General features: G+C 37.5%; 1 long non-coding RNA gene across 1 annotated transcript in view; it reads left to right on the top strand.

The window, feature by feature from the left end:
- Nucleotides 1-19,548, top strand: part of LOC140240050 (uncharacterized) — a 50,043-nt gene extending 30,495 nt beyond the window's left edge. The window contains exons 2-3 of the long non-coding RNA XR_011902012.1: nucleotides 17,051-17,133; nucleotides 17,710-19,548. This is a non-coding gene — a long non-coding RNA (uncharacterized lncRNA). The remainder of the gene's footprint in view (nucleotides 1-17,050; nucleotides 17,134-17,709) is intronic.
- The last annotated feature ends 34 nt before the right edge of the window (nucleotides 19,549-19,582 follow it).

Below are 19,582 nucleotides of genomic sequence, written 5' to 3'. Positions count from 1 at the left end.
AAATGTTGTAATTATATTAATGAAAGATCATATAATAAGCTACAACATACTGAAATCTGGGTGTAAATTGGCAAAGGATAAGTGAGATACGCTTGAGTGAACTTGAAATTTGATGACGTCATTTTGAAAATTTACTTTTTTTAATTTATTAAGATATTTGATATCTTTTAATCATTTTGCCAGCATCGCCAACCCATGAAATAACATATTCAACTCATCAGCTTTCAGAATATGTAAAGAAAATGGGGGGTCACCGTCCATCCTGACGAGTAAAATCCGATTTAAAATTGGCGTTTTTTTGGCATCGTTGCACTGTATATCGCCATTGACGCGCGCGCGGAATTTCAACTTTGACGGGCCCGTATGACGTCATATTAAGTCGGATTGACTTGAAACTTGGTAGAAATATTCCTTGACATTTCAGACATCCGATAAGTGTAAAAAAACGGGAAATTTCCATTGCATGTGAGCTGTGTGTGCGAATATGTGCGCATGCGTACGCGTCCGTCCAATTTTTTCAATTTTTCAAAAAATGCTCCAAATGGTCTGAAACGTGTGCAAAAAAAATTTGAGCTCGATTTGAGCATACAAATATTTCAACGCGCGTGTACGTGCACGTTTTAAGAGAAAATATGAAATCTGAGAACATGAATAGAATGCGCATAACTTGAATCATATGTGACGTAAATTTCATTGCAAAATTCCATTCCATTAATGAGATATGAATGAAAATGTGTTTTCATATAATGACGTCATAGTGACGTCACGGTCGACTGATCACTATGATTTTACTTGATCTGCCGTCTTTGGGACATGATACATATATGGTATAAGTTTGACATTGAAAGGCAATGCACTTTCTGAGCTAACCGCTGCACAAATTTTGGTTAGAAATAAAGGAAAATAAAAAGAACAAAGAATCAGTACAGATACAGAAGGTGATCCGAGAGGATACTCAGATCACCTAATTATCCGTTGCTTCAAAGGAAGCCAGTGCAATGACTTCAGAAGTGGCTGAGATGGGTAGTACCTAGAAACCTGAAACACTGATCGGGCTGCCCAATTTTGAAGTCGCTGCACACGATCCAATTGAGTTGAAGGAATGGAAGAGAGAAGCCCGTTACAATAATCTATACGGGATAGAACTAAAGAACGCACTGCGTTATGACATGCAGATTGATCAATAAATCTCCTTGTATTGTAAATACTTGTATGATAATATGAAGCTACAGATATTTTGGGTCATCTCATGTTGTCATTGATGTGCTCCTTTTAATGGTATAATTACAAAATTATATCCACAGTCAGGGGCGGATCCAGGAATTCCGTAAAGAGGGGGCGCCTTTTTAAAATTAAAGGGGGCACACACACCCCTCCCCCATTTTTTTCTTTGTATTTCCTTTGTTTTGACAAAAAAAATAAAGGGGGGGGGGTGGGCACGCCTGGTGCGCTCCCCCCTGGATCTACTACAGTACTGACAAGTGCACTTTATTCAAAAGAGGTAAGCAGAATATAATATCAAGCAGTCTGCCAAAATCGTCCCTTTCTTCTTTAAGATGGTATCATTTGCCTAAACAAATTGAATGTGTATGACATAAATGGCTGTTAAAAGATGAAATGATTTTTTATAGCTTAGTACACATGGTGCATCAGATTGTGTACATGTATGTGTACAAGTAAGTATACATGATTTATAAATCACCCCCAAGATGCATCATATCAATATGATTTGCATCAAAACTACCCCTGCACCAAAATCATGTCATGGGTTGAGTTGGGGGAGAGAAGAGGGGTAATTAAAAAGGTACCCAAAGAGAGAAAGAGAGGAAAAGGAAGCCAAATTGTAATTTTGTTACAACAGGGGATCATTTTGATACAGCCACCTTGGACAAGGATCCAAAGGGAAGCTTGGGTAGCAAGGCAAGAACTTTGCCCTTGAGTGACTGGAAATACATAGGAATGGGATGTAAGGTGGATATTTGGCATTCGATGTTATGCTTTGCTGACAATGGTAGTCTGCTCTTCCATACCCATTTCATTCACTCTCTGTAATAGCGTGACCTCTACCAAACCAAAGGTCTTGTATTCACTGTAACTCGTTGAGGACAGACTGATTTTGCTACAATACACATTTCCCATAGACACCTGCCCAATTATACTCGGGACTTGTCCTCAACGGGTTAAAGGGTGTGTACAGTTCTGGTTAAGGTGAGGATTTAGCTTTTATAGTTTTGCGAGATATTCAGAAACCACTCTGTGAGATGTCAAAGAGCATGCAATTCTAAGTGGTATCAAAAGTTTATTTGATGAAAATCGGTTTTGAAATGGCTGAGATATCCAAAAACAATGTAAATCAAAGACATCCTAATAAAAGGCATGGCCTGTCGCCTTTTATTATTATCACTTTTTTTTGGATATCTCAGCCATTTGAAAACCAATTGTCATCAAATAAACGTTGAATCCTTCTTAAAATTACATGCTGTTTCATATTTCGTAAGAGGTTTCTCATTATCTCACTTAGGAATGTTTAAAACATGAATCCCCACCTCAACCAGTACTGTACAGTCCCTTTAACACTTACTGCATCTCTAGAAAATACAAGAATATGCCCCATACAACTCTAGATAGAATGAAATGCATTGCAGATATTGATACAACTTGTAGGACAATTTCCATAGAAATACTGCGATATCATTTGCTGCCACAATGCATTATGTATGAACTATTGTTTTAGCAACAGAACATTTTCATACAGAAGGGTCACAAATTAGTGCATCATGTTCCACTAACTTGTTGGTGATCACAGAAGGTAGGGATAAGCATGGAAGAAAAAATAAATAGATTGGAACCTCTTGAGCTGTTACCAGATCCACGACAAGCCCTCTACACGGGATGGGACGGCTGTTCGCCAAGTAATATACCAGTTTTATTATCAAGTGATTATGAGCTTATGTTTACAGTCTTTTATCCCATTGATGTCAAGGTTAGCAGTTTTCATTGAAGGCCTGTTTTATCTCCATCTGATACCAAAAGATAGCACCAAGTACTGTAACCCCAGAAATTTTCACATGCATTTTGATTTTGTGAATTTCGTAAGAGCCCAAATTTTGCAATGAATTAAAATGCATGTGAAAGTTCTTTATATGCCTTGAATGCCAGTTGCAATGTGCAATAATTTTAGGCCGCAAAAAAAAGCCATCACCTCCAATTCACAAGAATTTCATTAGACATTTGGTTTTTACAGTATGGAATCAGATGTAACGAATGTTAGCTGGAATCATTTTTGAGATGAAAACTGTTAATCAGAAGAGTTTCTGAACTTTGCATGAAAATTTTTGCAGACTTCTCCCCATCATATTCAGATGAAAAGATTGAAGTTTATTAGGTATCTCTTTCACTTTGGCAGCATGTTTACTGTATGCTGAATTTACCTCATGCTTTTTTCTTGTATTGCACTTCTGTACAATGATTTAAAAGGGTTTCTCCTTCCAAGCATTATGAAGAGACCATGTCTGAAATTGCAGACTAGCAGGGTTGGGTGCCTATTCACTGTTGCACCTGGTGAATAGATACAGGTGAGAATACATTACAGTGTGGCATGATTAGAAAGCATTAATCAATTATCTGGCGCAATGAGGCTGTACGGCCCATCGATTGCTCTTCCGGTGTTCTGGTGAGAAATTGCTTGTGACTTTGGAGGATTTTTTTTTCTTTCTTTTTTTTTTTCCCATCAAGCAGAAAGGAGTGCTGATGTACTCATTTGTATACACAATGTTGACAGGTAGCAGGAAGGTGTTAAGTTTTGTGCAAAGCAAGGTTGTGATATTCTGCAGAAACATACACACACAGACACACACAAACTGTCATTCGGCATTGTAAGTACAAAAGTACAATCACATCATGCAAATATGGACACACAGGGAAGGAGCAATAATGCACATCTTCTCTGTTGCCAGAATCATTTTAATTGCTTTAACTTGTAATCAAGATTAAACTATTGATTAAAAACAACACCATGACAATAAAAGCACACAGTCAAGTTGTGTTGTCCTCTTGCAATAATGATACAAATATTAATCATGACAATACTTGAACGATTTAGACCAGTATTGTGAGATAACACAATGATACATAATAAATTCAATATCCTCTTATTTGGGTCAAACTTGATAAGAAAATAGGACCCAGTGCTACAAATATTTTGCTTACCTCACATTCAATTTATCAGTATTTGCTTGTACACATTCAGCTGTAGTCACCCCTTCCTGAAGCATACTAGAGCTCGTTGAGTATCTAAAGAATGACTTTCTGTTTCTTCCATCAGTCTGTTAAGTCAGAGTGCAGGTAATATACCTGCTGTTTCTTTTCCTTTGTTTTATAGCACAGCTTTTTTTTTCTTCTTTTTATTCTCTGATACACAGAACTGCTTGTTGGTGGATATATTACAGATTATTAGTTAACCAGGAATCTAAATCACTATACTTGAGGAATGAGCATATTTGAGGAAGAATCTTAAAATTGATGTCTCCTTTCCTTTCACCGCTATCGAAAAGGGGAAGAAAAGCAGTAAAATCAATTTTCGGGTGCGATGAAAGACTCTTTATCTTTAAGTATTATTTCTTATGTTTAATGTGGCATGTGTATGAAAGTTTGATAGCGTGAGAATTTTTACAGAAAATGATAGGTTTTGCAGATGGGAGGAACTCAGAGATACCCTTGATGTTCAGATCCAGGGTGCTGTGTAGATCCCAATTAACGCAGGCATTAAATCTTGAGTGATACAAGTAATTGGCCAGAGGGGATGTGGAGTGGAATTTCAGGCTTGCCTCCTTGGGAATGAATCAGCGCAAGATGCCAAGCAACTTTGATGTTCTGTTTAAAATAAAAATCCAGCATGTTTAAGTTGACTTTTATCAGTGGAGTAAAATCAAACAAATGGGACAAAGAAAGTTTTATCGCTGTGGCACCAAAAGTGAAAAAGGGCAAGTTTTGACATTTAAAATTCCTGATTGTTTTCCCAGAACAGGGATACTGGTGCATTCACACATGCTAATTACATGATGCAATTTCTGCTTTCAAATGAAAGAAATGCAAATTTTGCAGTGTTTGTATGGAACATGACTTGCCAAGACTGCATCTTGGGTGTAACAAGAAGACCATACAGTGACCAAACCATCTCAAGCTTGTATTTCTGCAAAAATTATAGTTACAGATGACAAGAGAGCAGAGTGACACACTTGTATACAACTCACTGAGAAAACTTCATTCTCTCATCTCCACAAGGGTGATATGACACCCAGTGAAATAGTGTGTATACCACCTCCATTGTGCTAATTCACATTTGCACTGCCCTCCCCTTCATGTGGAGCCCCCCCCCCCCATACATGCACACACACACACACACACACACACACACACACACACATTATCATACATACACACTTACATTTTTTTATTACAAACCCTTGGAGTCGTGCTAATCACAGATTTTTTTAGCTCAGCTTGTTTCTTTTTGTTTGTTGCTGTGCAGCAGCAGTGGTGGCGTCGCTCTGACACCTTGGTCTGACCGGCTGATTGACAATTTTGCCGTTGGTGTGAAAATCACTATCCTCCCACCCTGGGGGATGTATTAAAGACAGACTGGCAACCTATTCCTCTCTATGAAAACTCTCACAAATCAGTCTGCATTATACATGGTTGGTAACAAGAATGGCAAGGAAAATCAACAACAAAATGTGGTGCCATATTTCAGGGTGCCCTTTTCCACTGTCATGGATGTGGTTTTTTTTTTTTTTTTTTTTCAAGGGTTCAATGTCTTTTCAGGATGTCAAGCTGCAGTGTATTCTCATTTAGTGTGCAGCTCTTCCAAGTTGAGTTTCAGTGAACTGTTTTTGCAGAAATCTTGATTACTGGTGATGTGCATTTAAGGGTTGATTTTCCTGCTGTGTGATTCTAATGAGAAAGAGATCCATTTATTGCTGTATCAAGAGGCATTGATTTATCAGCCTCTAATACATACCAGGTAGTGATGAAGTTTACCATTTGCAGGATCATGGCAGCTCCACTTTTAGAGCTAGACTTATGGTAATTTACCACAAATAAATGTGATGATTCAGTTAATACAGAAATGTGAATAGTACACATTACAGTAAGTTTGAACAAAAGCAAATGCAACTGTAATTAGTTCACAAATCATGAATTTTTACCATTTTGGTCAAGTCTATGTACCACCATCACATGATTAGAAGACTACAACAAGTCGTGTTGTCACAGTAGGGCAACGATGTAAAGAAAATATAAAGAGAACTTGACATGTATTCATATTTTTATGATGATGAAAGGCACTTGACCTACCCTTTCCAAAGGCAGGGGAAATAATATTACACTAAACATGTGTCAGTAACAAGTCAAAGTAATATGAGCTTTTATAATAGGGCACGTGTGTGGAATTTGCTTCAGATTTAGCTGCAAAATATTCTGCTCTACTCCAACCATACCAATGTGTCATATTTGACAATGTTTTTTGCCCTATTTGCTGGGATGCAAGGGTTACTAGCAACTAGTAACCTGTCTACAAATGTTCCCTTTACTGGTTTTTTTTTTCAACTCCCACTGTGACAAATTAACCTACAATGTAGTTGATATCTTTCATCTGAATTCAATCAGTCAGCTCTGTGAAAGAGCTTCCCTGTTGTCTTCTATCCACACTCTCTCAAAAGCTTGAATCATTGCGTCAAATATTTTGGAATATTTAAAAATCATGTCAAATTTTGTTGAATCACTGACTGTTTGAGAAGGGGAGGGTTAAAGAAGCAAGCATTCCCTTGGAGGGGAATCTGTCTTGTTTCACAGACTGCAGAAGTGTTGCTTGCACAGCTGCAGTGATTACAGATCTCTGTATGCCTAGCCTCAACCTCCAGGCTCTTTATTCATTACTTACCAGGAGAGTGGGAATCATGCTGTGATATATAGCTGAAATGGTTCCATGACATTTGCTGTTGTAACGATATTCCGGCTTAACATAAATTTTATCTACACACATAACCCTAACCCTAATCCTCATCCTTACATCAAACTTAACCTAAAACCCTATCACAACTCTAACCCTGAGTTCTTGGAGAAAATAAGACTGGCGCAATTGTTGTTGGAGCAAACGTTGTGTCGGCAGCTAAAATATTACACAAGGAGTTCCATGACAGATCTACTGTGTTCTCTATGAAGAATTCAGAAAGTGGTGATACACCACTATACATTCAAAGTGATATTTCGTTATTGGAATGGATGTTGTGTCTTGCTTGTGTAAAAAAACAACAACAAAAAACCACACACACACAAACAAACAAACTTCAGCTTGCATGGAAGGCCAGTGGAAGTGTCTGTTGCAGAAGTTGTTGCTGAATCTCCTGAGACGAGGACTGTGACATTCTACGTCATAGCTTGCCAGAGTGAGGGATGGGGGTGTCAGCGGCTGCTGGGGATGACTGATTACAGTACACACAGAACCATTGGCTAGGGCCAGCTGATTTAGCAATTAATGAATATGTGAAAGGTGTCTCTCATTTTGTTTGAAAGGTTAATTATTAGATCAACTGATCCAGATGTAGTTATAGTGTACAAAACCAGCCAATACAACCCAGTAGCTTCATGATAAAACCCTGTATGTAATGATTCATTGATTAAATGCTCCAAAGAAACACTTCTCAACATTTTTAAACCCGAGGCCCACTTTAGCTCCTGTAATTTTTTTTTTTTTTTTTCAAGGCCCAGTGAGATAGAATACAAATATTCTTCATTTAGTTTTTGGCTGACATTGCGGCCTATCTGAGAGAGTTTGTGGCCCACTGGTTGAGAAGTGAGGCTCGTAAGTTCTATTTTCAACCTATCTAATTGGAATTCATAGAAGTATGGGCTAATGTTTTTATGTATAGATTATGAAAGAGTTCTGACAGCATTGTGACATAAAACTTTTTTTTTCAGCAAATGTGCTTTGTGTTCGTAAATATTTTTAGATAATGTTGTGACAGCTGCTATGGTATATGTGTTAATTTTAACTTAAACATGAATTTTCAAAAATATTTTTATGGATTCATCTCACAATCTGACTTTACATGAGATTTCTTCTTTACCGTTGGCACATTTTTTTTTTTTTTTTTTTTTGGAGTTCCTTTTCTGCCATTAGGAAATTAGTAACACCAGGTATTATGTTGGACTATGTCTACTTGTTTGAAGATGGCTTTTATGCTGACTCCTTGCCAGATATGTATGGCATGCACTTTGCTCCCATCTGGTATAATCATTATCATCGAGTGTTGCCTACTCTGTGTAACAGTGTCACCATACATTTCAGACGTTGTTTGTGTCAGTGAGAACTCAGTCAGATATCTATTGACTGCCCTCTAATGTACTACTATTTTTCAATTTATCATGCAATGTGAGAGGATTTCCGAAGTATGTCAACCAAAGTGGTTGACTTGTTCTTGGAACAATTATTTCTGATATATCACTTTACTGTTATTGGACATACAGCTGTGTAATTGCTAGTTATGTGAGGTAAAAATACCCTTTTTAAAGTGTGTTAGGATCTGTCGTGACATTCAGAACAAGGATTTTTGTTTGTTTGTTTGTTTGACCTAAAGCGAAGTCAAAGATATTTGCTGTTGTGGTGTAATACTCGAATCTGATGCTTCATGCTCGTAGCAATATGTGATGCAATCCATGTACTGGACAAGCCAGCGGAATCTTGCAGGCTCCAATTCCAGCCTAAAGCACATCTCATATCAGACTCTGTGGAAACCAGGAGCTATTGATTCGTGTCTTTTATGACAGTGAGGAATTTTGCGGAAGGTTAATTGAGAAATGAAAGCTTCTGTCCTGCTGAATTTGTCCTCTTCCTTATTGCTCATCTCAGGGAGTCTCTGCTGGATGCGAGCCCCGTGTGATCAATTTAGCGTCAATTGTGCCGCAAAGAGAGATTGACATTTGCATCAGACTTGGCTGGACTGCAGGCAGGCAATATTTGTTTCCTATTTTGATCATTTTAGTCTGGAGGAACATGGTGTGTTTGTTTGTTTGTTTGGGTTTTTTTAGGTTCTTCATGCACTTGAGGTTGCAAGAATCGTGCAATCATTTCCTTGTGCTGAATAATGCCGAATATCTCTTGTTTCACTTCTCCCTCCCTCCCCCCCTCCCCCCCCCCCCCCCCCATGGACTTGTCTTGCCTACTCGGCTCTGTGTGTACTGTGAAACATGGAATGTTCGTGTGTATTTTAATTTCGCAAAATTAGAATGCACACAAAAACTCTTGTCTACATTATATATGCATTGAATGCCAGTGGCATTTCGAAAAAATTTAATGTTGCTAATATATCTTGCTTTGCTGTGTATGTGTGTGTGGTGGATTAAAAAAAAAGAAAGATGTTGTGCAAAAGAGCTTTTTGTTATCTTGATATGATAGAACTAGAATCATAATGAGAGTGATCTGCTATAAAATTGGAGGTTTGCATGCCTCCAGGGGTCTAATGTCATCATTGACTTTTCCTAAAATGGCAGTGGATAAAGAGCCATCAGATATGTTTTGTATAGGTATTCTTTGTCTAATATATAAACTCTGTCTTTTTACTGGCCAATAATGTTGTCTATTGATGTTTACATTGATATTTGTGTGTGTGTGTGTGTGTGTGTGTGTGTGTGTGGGTGTGTGTGTGTGTGTTAAAACATTCATTAAATACACATCACTTCTTTCTTGGTTCAACAAAGTTGCCTTCATTAATGTCAATACTATTCTTTTCTGGCACCCACCATTTGATGCATGTATGATACTGTACAGCCTTGTATGTCATACTTTGCTAATTGCATCTGCATGTTTTCTTTGCCTTCATCCGTGGACACAAAAACCATCAAGTTGATTAGACTAAGGATTGAGAAGGTCAGTTGTATGTGGCAGCAGTGTTCATTCATGGGTGTATAAGTCACTCAAGAAGTTGAACTACAACCATGCTATGAACTCTGAAAATTGTTATTTTCTTGGCGTTTTGTGGACTCTTCTATTTCTACGACCCAACTTGTGTGAATTATAACAATTGTAGCTCTAAACTCACATCTCAAACGCTTGCCATCTATTTGTTGTTGCCTGTCTCCTGCCAATAATAGATCAGATTATTAAATTGTAAACTCACAGTTGTCATGAATACTTTATGATTCAAGTCCCAGACCCACTAGAGTAAACAGTAATATCATATTGCCTTAAAGTAAATTAACTCCTGAAAACATATCACTATGCCTCCCTCTGCTTTCACTCCTTTTAGTATGATTAATGCTTTCATCTGCCAGACTGTATACCAACTAGAGTGAATGTAGCAATGTGGAGACAAGTTTCCATGATGTAATGAGAGTGGAGTTAATGGAGCTCTGCTGTGGCACAGACAAGAATAGAAAAGTTGTCATGTTTTTAGTGCGTTAGGACATGAGCAGTGAATCGGAGGTATAGTTTTTTCTACAGGCATTCAGAGCCTGAGATATGCTTTCATCAAATTATATCAAATTAAGAAAAAAAAAATACTCATGTTCTGGATCCTCCAAATTGTGATCAGTAATCCTGCTTCACTGAAACCTTCTTTTAGGGTACAGAGAAAGTGGTTGGTTGTTGGTTGAATACACAGTCTGAGATGTAGACTAGCTGGCCCTGGTGATTTATCTTCAGATAAGGATTCCATTACATCACCATACTGACGAGTTCGTCTATATCTTCAGTAGATATCAACACATCAGGTATGCAGTGCATTTGAAATGACAAATGTTCCAAGATTAAAGGAAACATGACCGTAACCAAAAGGGTGAGTTTCTAATAGAAGGCAGAGAAATTCCAGTTAGACTACACAACAAATTAAATTATCAACAATTGTAACACTTATTATAATTGCAGTTGCCATGGCAACATGTTTGATAACCAATCAACATTTTGTGTTTCTGTAAAGACCCCCAAGAATAAGGCTGACATCAGCAACATGTTTTCGCCCAAGATACAACCTACCCAAGAACCATTCCATCATATGAAATATGTACATGTATATCATACAGACTTATTCTTTGGTGCCAAAGACATTATGCCATGTACAATACTGTGCATGTAACTTATGAACAGCTGCTAATGGCATTTTTTTTTTTTTTTTGTTAGTCTTGTGTGTTGTATACAACCATTGGGATATTTTCAGGGTATGGTATTATGTCCTTCTGCAGTAGATCTGAAAATATCAGACAAAATGTATCAATGCTGTTTTGGGACTATGCTGAAGAATTAAATGTGACTGTGTACATATGGTATACCATGCATGTGCAATGGACACCAACCCCATAAAACTACTGTATACGCCGAATATTTCGCGAGGTTTTTATTTTTGCGAATTTCGCGAGTCAGGTGCTATTCGCGAAATTAAAGACATGCGAAAATATTGACTCTGATCCCAATGTGAATGTGACATAATTTATGCGTGTACACTTCTCCGTTCAGTGCAGACTCCACGATCGTGAATTTAACCACTCGCGAAATCGTCTGGAATTCTCAATTCGCGAAAATTTAGACTCGCGAAATATATGGCGTATACAGTAACTGGCTTGTCTTTCGAGGATTTAATGAGTGGACATGTTTTTGATAGCAAAGTCACAGTAGAAATGTAGTTTCAGTAAACAGAGGGTTAATTTGTTGTTGACCTTGGGTGGCTAAAAACCACTCCACTGATGGAATATGCTGACCAGTAGTTTTTTTTTTTTTTTTTTGCACTTTTAAAACCCTTCTTTATTAGAGTTGCTAACAGAGAAATCAATATATTTCCAAGTTTTCTTGAGAAAAGGAGTAACTGATATGACAATGAATTTCAACAAAAAGAGATATTTCAGTAGATACGGGGGGGGGGGGGGGGTGTATAGTCATACTTTTCTCTATTGACTAGACAGAATTCAAAGAGGTAAGAAGCCATTATGAAATCATTATTTTTCTGTTTGGATTAATTATTTACATTGCCTGGGCTAATTCTATCATGATGTTATTGCCAAAAGGGGTTTAAAAAAATGTAGCATTAGAAAAATGCAAAAGGGCCTCAGTAATAACGCCCATATCTTCTGCTGGTAGGTGTGGGTACTATTTTGCAATCGTGCATGATTTAGAGGGGTTAGGGTGGGGGCAATATTCCTCAACATAAAGGAAAGTTAATTGTTTAAGAGGTCTTTAATTAGAGCAGTGGAATTTGAATCAAGAAGGTTTAATCCATTAAATCAACATACAGCAATGGAAAAATCTTGAGTCCTTTAAGTTGCCATAGTGAAATAATTTCTTTACAGTGGCATCACGTACAGTGTGCTGCAACCACACATGCCAGCTTTCTTGGGGCAAATAAAATTCACAACTGGGTAAGTAAAATGAATTGGTGTTGGCTTCTAATAACTGTATTGGACACTTGCCCAAGTGCCTATTCAAGCAAATGGAATTTACAATGTAATTTCTAGTATTACTTGCATGGGTGAGAAAATGATAAGTACGGTATTTGATATTAGTTATTATATATGGGGTAGATACCATCGACTGTAACATTAAATGGTTGTTTTCCCCAATACATACTAGAAGTGAAATGTTGCATGAGAGTGAACAACCTATCATAATGCATCTTGGAGAAAACTAATGATTTTGCTGCTGTTCCAACAGACATTCATGAAACATCTCCCCAGTGATAAGTGAACAAGAAAACAATTTCTTAACTTCTGGTGACAAACAGTCGAGCCTGACAGTTAAAGTCAATGACTGATAAACTCAATCTGATGGCCCTCCCGGAGACAACTGTTTTTTTCCTCCCTTAATGTTTGCCTTATCAGTACTATTCTGGCAAGACGAGTAAGTTGATCGTCTGCGTCACATCCTCTCATGCATGAACACATATCCCAGAGATGCGCCCAGTAATGACCGTTATTAGCATGGAGTACCATTCCTCCCTGCAGAGAGAGATAATATTACGGTTTAATGGGCGGCCCAGTTTGCCTCCAGACCAATCGAGTCGGGCTGGATTACCAGCTTCGATGTCACTATCTCCAGCCCAGAGCCCCAGGAAAGTTCAAGTATGTTTTGTGCAAGGAGCCCTGGCTATATGCCTGTGCTGACGTGCTCCCAGTTTGCACACAACATGTGTCACATGTTCACAGAGTTAATTACAGACACAAAGGATAAAGGCATCATTTAGACTTGAGTAAGTGGCATTAAGCTCTATGATATCTGGGCCTCATGGTGACATTATTCAACAGGTAACACAGTCAGAAGGCTCTTTTAACCTTTTCTGTGCCAGGGACTTCTGACAGTGTATACAATGCTATAGGGTTTTCAAAGTCCTAAACAGCACTCAAAGCATACAAAGTGTTAATAGAGTTATCAGACTTTTGACTCTAAATGAGATATTCTGATTGAGTGATAAATCAACATTTACTTAGTTCTTCCTGCTTTATCTTATTTAAGAGACTATGGAAAAAATGAGTGTGCAAAATTTTCACTTTTTTCTACTTCAAAAAACCCCCGCAAATTAATGTTGTATGAATAAGATATTTTAAAAAGATGGCTCACACAGTTATTTTGCTTCAAAACCAATGACCATTTATCAAAAGCTTTCAAGTGGCCCATATACTGAAACATATTCCTGTAGAGATCTGACCATTTATCTTGAATTTTTCATGATGTTCAGCATTTTCCAAGCTAAATACAATGTGCATGTACACACTCCCACACACACACATACAGTAGACCAAGGTGTACCTGACTTTGGGATGATTTTTTTAACAACATCCCTCCTTGACAATAATGGGACACAAGTTTTTCCATCTTCTTGCTGCACCATTGTATAGATTCATGATGATATACAGAAACTACTCCCATTCATTTGTAAATAAGTCATACATTAACCGCTATTTTCATTAACCACTATTGTCATTGTGCAGTCATACAGTGACTGACCGGAGATATGGATATGGAGAGCCCAAAAAACTGACCTCTTGTAACATCCTGTGCCTGTAAGGCTGAGGTTAGAAACTTAAAGGAGGTCATGTCCACTTTTGTTTTTTCTTTCAGAGTAATGTTTAGTGATTCATGCAGCTCTAAATCAAGATGAAGACAACTTGTTGTAAAGCAAAGTAAAAATGAAAGCAAATTTTAGGAACACTAATTCATCACCTCCAAGACAAATGTGAAAATCTTTTCAGATTTTGCATGTTTTGCGCAACTTCCACTGTTCTCAGATATGTAGGGTTGTGGCTGTAGGAGACCGGTGCTGCCTTTAACTCCACCAGTGAGTGTTGTTAAATCCACAGAGCGAAGAGGCTTTCTGGCTAGTGTGTATGGCGCCTCATCACTTCCATCCAGAGTTGCTCGCAGGGGAAATATTGAGCACAAGTAGACATCGTGAAGTGCTCCTTTACGAGACCACGACACCTCCTATCTCTGCTCCAATAGCAATTTGAAGTTTTGAAGTCTTTTGCCATTATTGCTAATACTGCATAGGAGAGAGTGTAATCATGTAAAAGGGAAAGATGTTCTAAATCTTCCATGCTATGTAATGTGCTATTAGGAGAGATTGATCTTGTGCTTTGCCTCATCAATCATGTTCTTCTGCTACAGAGATCAACATACAAAAAAGATTATCTTTATATCTTCCAAGATCAACTTAAGGTTGAAAGAAAACTTAGAAATACCATCTCAAGTTTGTATAACAGAAGAGATCAGGTTATTTTACAATCTAAATATAGCAACTCATCCAGGAAGTTTTAGCTTTCAGATGTTGTAAAAGTGTTAAAGAGAAAACACACATGATGCATGCACACACACTCATGTACACATACACAGTACACAACAGATAGGACTGTGCAGGCCTTGGTAAGTGCTTGTTACAGAAACCGTGATATCATCAATTTTCTGTCTCCTCCTGAGGAGAGGAAGGCATTTGAGAGAAAGGGGGACATTTGGCATGTTATTTGATTACCTCAGCCTGCAATAAAGTGAGAAACTTGCCACCTTCCACAATTATATCTTTAGCAGAGACATGCTTAGGGCCAAGATTGAAAACAGGAGGCTGCACAGATCATAGCATTATCTAATCGTCAAATTATTAGTAAGGCAGGAGAGTTGGCTTCTCTGCATTGAAGTGCAACTTTTAGAACTCTTTTGCCCCTTGCTGGTACAGTGCATAAACATTTGGGTGTAGATGCTTTTTGTGACATCTATTATGAGCTCCCTCGTGGAGACTATATTTCATAACAATGTGAATAATAATATTTGAAACGTTTAAGATTTATTGTGGTCTGATTTGATGTCAGTATTGTTTAGGGCAAATTATCTTTTAATAGGGTCCCATTTCTTTCTTTTTTTTAACACCACTACAGAGGCTTTTACGCACGAAAAACAAAAATTGGGCATAGCTACCATTGTCAGTACTCCTGTATCATCATCAATAAGATGTTGTTAGCATCATGGATCAGCATTAATTTGTTGGGGCTACTGGTACTATGAGTAGGTGATGGCACTTGTATGAAGATGGTAGATTCACATGCCTGTCAAGCCCTAAAAGATTACTACATCAGTTTGTGCCAGTAGCAGTGTGGATACAGGCTTGTGAGTCATAGTTACAAGGATGTGTATGGTAGTTATAAATGAGGGGAAATATATAAAGGAAAGTGAGTTTCCGGTCATTGTTGAGCATATCTGACACATGTGTTTTGTCATGCTGCCATCAATTCTGTGTGAAGAGACTGGAAGAATGATGTAATCTTATTCCAGCTCATTACACATTGCAAACTCACCATTAATAAAAGTTACATCAAACATATGTGTCATATATTGTCTCAGATTGCACATTTGTACATGCGTAGGTTTTGTCAGAGACATATTTCACTTATGAATGATATTGTTATGCCGTCACACGGTTGTGTAAGTCATTCCAAGAAAATGCAAGTTAAGTCTTAAAGAGGATCAGAGTTTCCTTGGCATTTTATGTTTAACTGTTCTATTTCCATAACAGGAGTGACACTGCGATTTCTTCACATTTTATTCTACAACTTCGCATTTGAAGTTGGAAATGTGATGCCTCATTTCTGTTTGTTTATTTGACTTAAATTTCTGTTAACTACAAAATATATTGTACAATGAATTTAGCCACATAAGCACACCATCTATATATTAACTCAAAATTTTGATGCCATTTACTAGAAAATAAAGTCCATTCATATGCAAAATTCCTCTCCTATGACTTCTGTATCATTTACTGTAATAAAATTATGCAAGAAAAACACCACACATTTAGTTTGTGCTCATGATAAAAGTATGAAAGATGACATGCTTTCATCATCAGTTGGGTTGCTGTGCATACTTTAACAAATATGAAAATGTGTCATGCATTAATTTTGATAAGCTAATGCCAAGATTTGACACATTTCACTGATAGCCATCTCGCTATGCGATGCAGTAGTGGAGGATTAATGTGTCAAGAGAGGAGCTTAGATGAACAATGTGATAAGCTCCCAAGTTTTGAGTAAAATGTCATGCTTGCTAGTCTGCAATGCTCTTTACATTGAGTAGTTTTCTTAGTAATAATGCCACTTGGAAATTGTTTCAAGCAACAAAAAAGGGGAAAACAGATTTCCCTATCACAATATTTAATCTTTTTTCTTTTTTTGTGTGTGAATCTTTGCTACTATATGAAAATCAGAATAAAGTAAGATAAAAAAATTACTTCCTGTCGTACCCCTCCCCTTTACTGATGAGCAATGTTCACTGAAAGTTACAGTTTGTGAGGATTGCTTTCATCCCCACATACTAAAGTCACTTGTCTCATAACGTCTGTGAGTGTGATATATAACTGACCTGCTCGCGTTCCACATTTATGACTGAAGTGCTAATCACTGCAGCCCTCGTTATCTCCATGGTACAGGTGATAAAAAGAGGCCCTGAACATTAGCTGCGAAGACTGAATGTGATTTATATGAGCTGCCCCTGTACATTGATCAACCATTATCTCTTTTTCATTGACAGATCTGGATGTTGATCAGTCCCATGCTTTATCCTGCAGGGAGTAATGCTGTGTGGTCCTGGTGAATGGTTGGAAGCAAAGGGAGGTAAGTCTCATTTTGTTTAGTTTTGGTTCTTTGATTTTTGTTTTTGAGTAGTAGACATCAACATGCATATTATTGTATGGCGAACGCTTTCATTCATATCAGTGCATGTGTATGGGGGATGTGTTTGTGATCAAACAAGTATGCTAGTGTATAAAGAATTAGAATTTCACATGCAGAATTGATATTGGTAATCAACAATGAATTAAAAGCACATCTGTATGCAGATTTTAAAAAAAAAATGTTTATAAATGCATAAATCTAGGTGATATTTTTGTAATCAGCATTGATTTTTTACTTGTGTTCATCCTCGCTATAAATCAGTGATGTTGCTGAAATTTGATAATTGTAAGTAAAAAAAAAATGATCATAATTTTACCTCACTCTGCTATCACAGTGAAATAACTTGTTAGCCTTACAAAGTTTGAACAGCATCTACAGAGTAAGGCAGCAATTGAGAGAAGAAGAGGATTTTCCATGCAATGTAACACTTGATTGTTGTTGACCCGAAGCTAACTCTCAGCAGATATTAATATCTCCTGCCAATTCACCCTACCCCATCTTGTCTCTTAATTCCAGAAACGTGCACAGAATCCTCTACGTGGTGCTCACACATCAATCGGAGCATGAAATCAAAGCACTTGGAGAGAAAAATAACAAAAACAAAATCATTGCCTAGGCAGACTTAATTGCCATCTGAGGACAGATGTTTTTAAGCTAGGACCGGATGAGACAGAGCCACTCCGGGCTCCTACTTCTCCTTTTCCATCTTCCATATTGTCACGGCGCAACCACCCTTCACTTAATCCAGTTCACGGTAGCGGAACGTTAATGTAAACAGATTTCCCAGGAAATTCCACATTCGGCGGTTGACACGGAGGAAGCGACTATCGACTCATTACACACTGATTACCCAAAATACATCAAATTGTGAGGGTCTGTTGTTCCAGGCTCAGCCATCTTCAGAGTGCAACTGCTTTCGCTGGCTTGATGGTGATTTATTTGATGCTGTAGAAGAAGATTGAATTTGAAAGGGCACAGGGCAATGTAAAGAGGACCATTGCCAAGCTATTTCGTTGTCACATGTTCCCTGCAAAGTGTTATAAATTTTGAGTGCAGGAAATGTGTAGAGGACAGAATTGTTCCAGTTTTCAAAGTTAATTTAATCAAAGCAGCTATTGGGTTAGCAAGTGTTACACAGATATCTGTGCTTAAAACTTGTAGAATATAGGATCAGTTCCATACATTTGAGTTCCACCTCACACAAGCTTTGTTATGTGTTGTCATCACATTGCTTTGCTGATTGGATGTTGACATATTTACTCAACTGAGATTCTTTAACATAAATTGTAATGTGATTAGAAGTATCTGCTGCTTGAGAGTTTGCACTTCCACAATTCAGGTTTATTACTACTATCAAAGACAAACAAGATTTGATATGATCACAGCATCAACGTCATGTAGAGAGTCCATTAAAAACAGTGTTTGTCACCTTTTTATATGTATGAGTAAAATTCACTGGCAACTCAATTTCTCTGCGATTAAAAAAGGGAAAACCTGTCCTGAAGAAGTTAACATTAAAGGGCTAAGTGCCTGTGTGTAGCTGAACAAGAACCTTTTTATTGCTTACAAGAGAGGGCAGATAAGATTGAATTGCCCTGTATGTACTAGATACGACAGAGAAAGGTCAATCTCTGCAAAGAAATGTCAGATGTAATGAAGCTAGATGAAAGATCCAATCTCAACAATTCTGCAGGTTCGGCTACGTAATATTTTGCCACAATTGTATTACTTTAGGAATGAAATACTTCCATGACTTTTAGAATGTGCCAGATTGAAGAGTGTTATTGTTAAGTAAAGGTCCGAGAAATACAAAAGGTCACTTGCATCTTTTCATTGGGAATATTATTCTTGATGTCACATACATCATGTTTGTTTTGTTTTGTTTTGTTTTTTTAATTTAAGTAACATACCCATAAGAGATACAGTTTAGTTTTGGCAGATCATGAATAATTGTCAAGACATGTGTGGGTCTGTAGTTCCAGTAACTCTATAAATGCACGGTGCTCTAATAATTTTACAGTTCACATTCAAAACAGAAATTTAATCCTAAATTTGAATTAATTGTGTCTGTTTCCTATACTATCCGATCACAGCAGAAAACAAGACTTGCAGATATTAAAGTGTCTTGCATTCCCTGTGTGAAGGTGCATGACTGTATCATGGTTTATTTTTTGATAGAAATTATTTTCACTAAATGAGGTAGTGGTATTAAAGAAGTTTTTGACAAAGAAGCCTACTGTTCAAGTAGTGTAGGATAAACAGGAAGATTACATACTATGTGAAAGATATCAATTCCAGTGGCACACTTTCAATAGAAATATTAAATGTCTGTGAAATACAAAGATACTGTGTGAACACGCCTACTGTTGCCTACAGTGATGCAAGTTCC

Source organism: Diadema setosum, chromosome 16 (genome assembly GCF_964275005.1).
Source record: "Diadema setosum chromosome 16, eeDiaSeto1, whole genome shotgun sequence".
Classification (NCBI taxonomy): domain Eukaryota; kingdom Metazoa; phylum Echinodermata; class Echinoidea; order Diadematoida; family Diadematidae; genus Diadema; species Diadema setosum.
The sequence above is the reverse complement of the archived record's forward strand: the minus strand, read 5'-3'. Positions and strand labels throughout refer to the sequence as shown.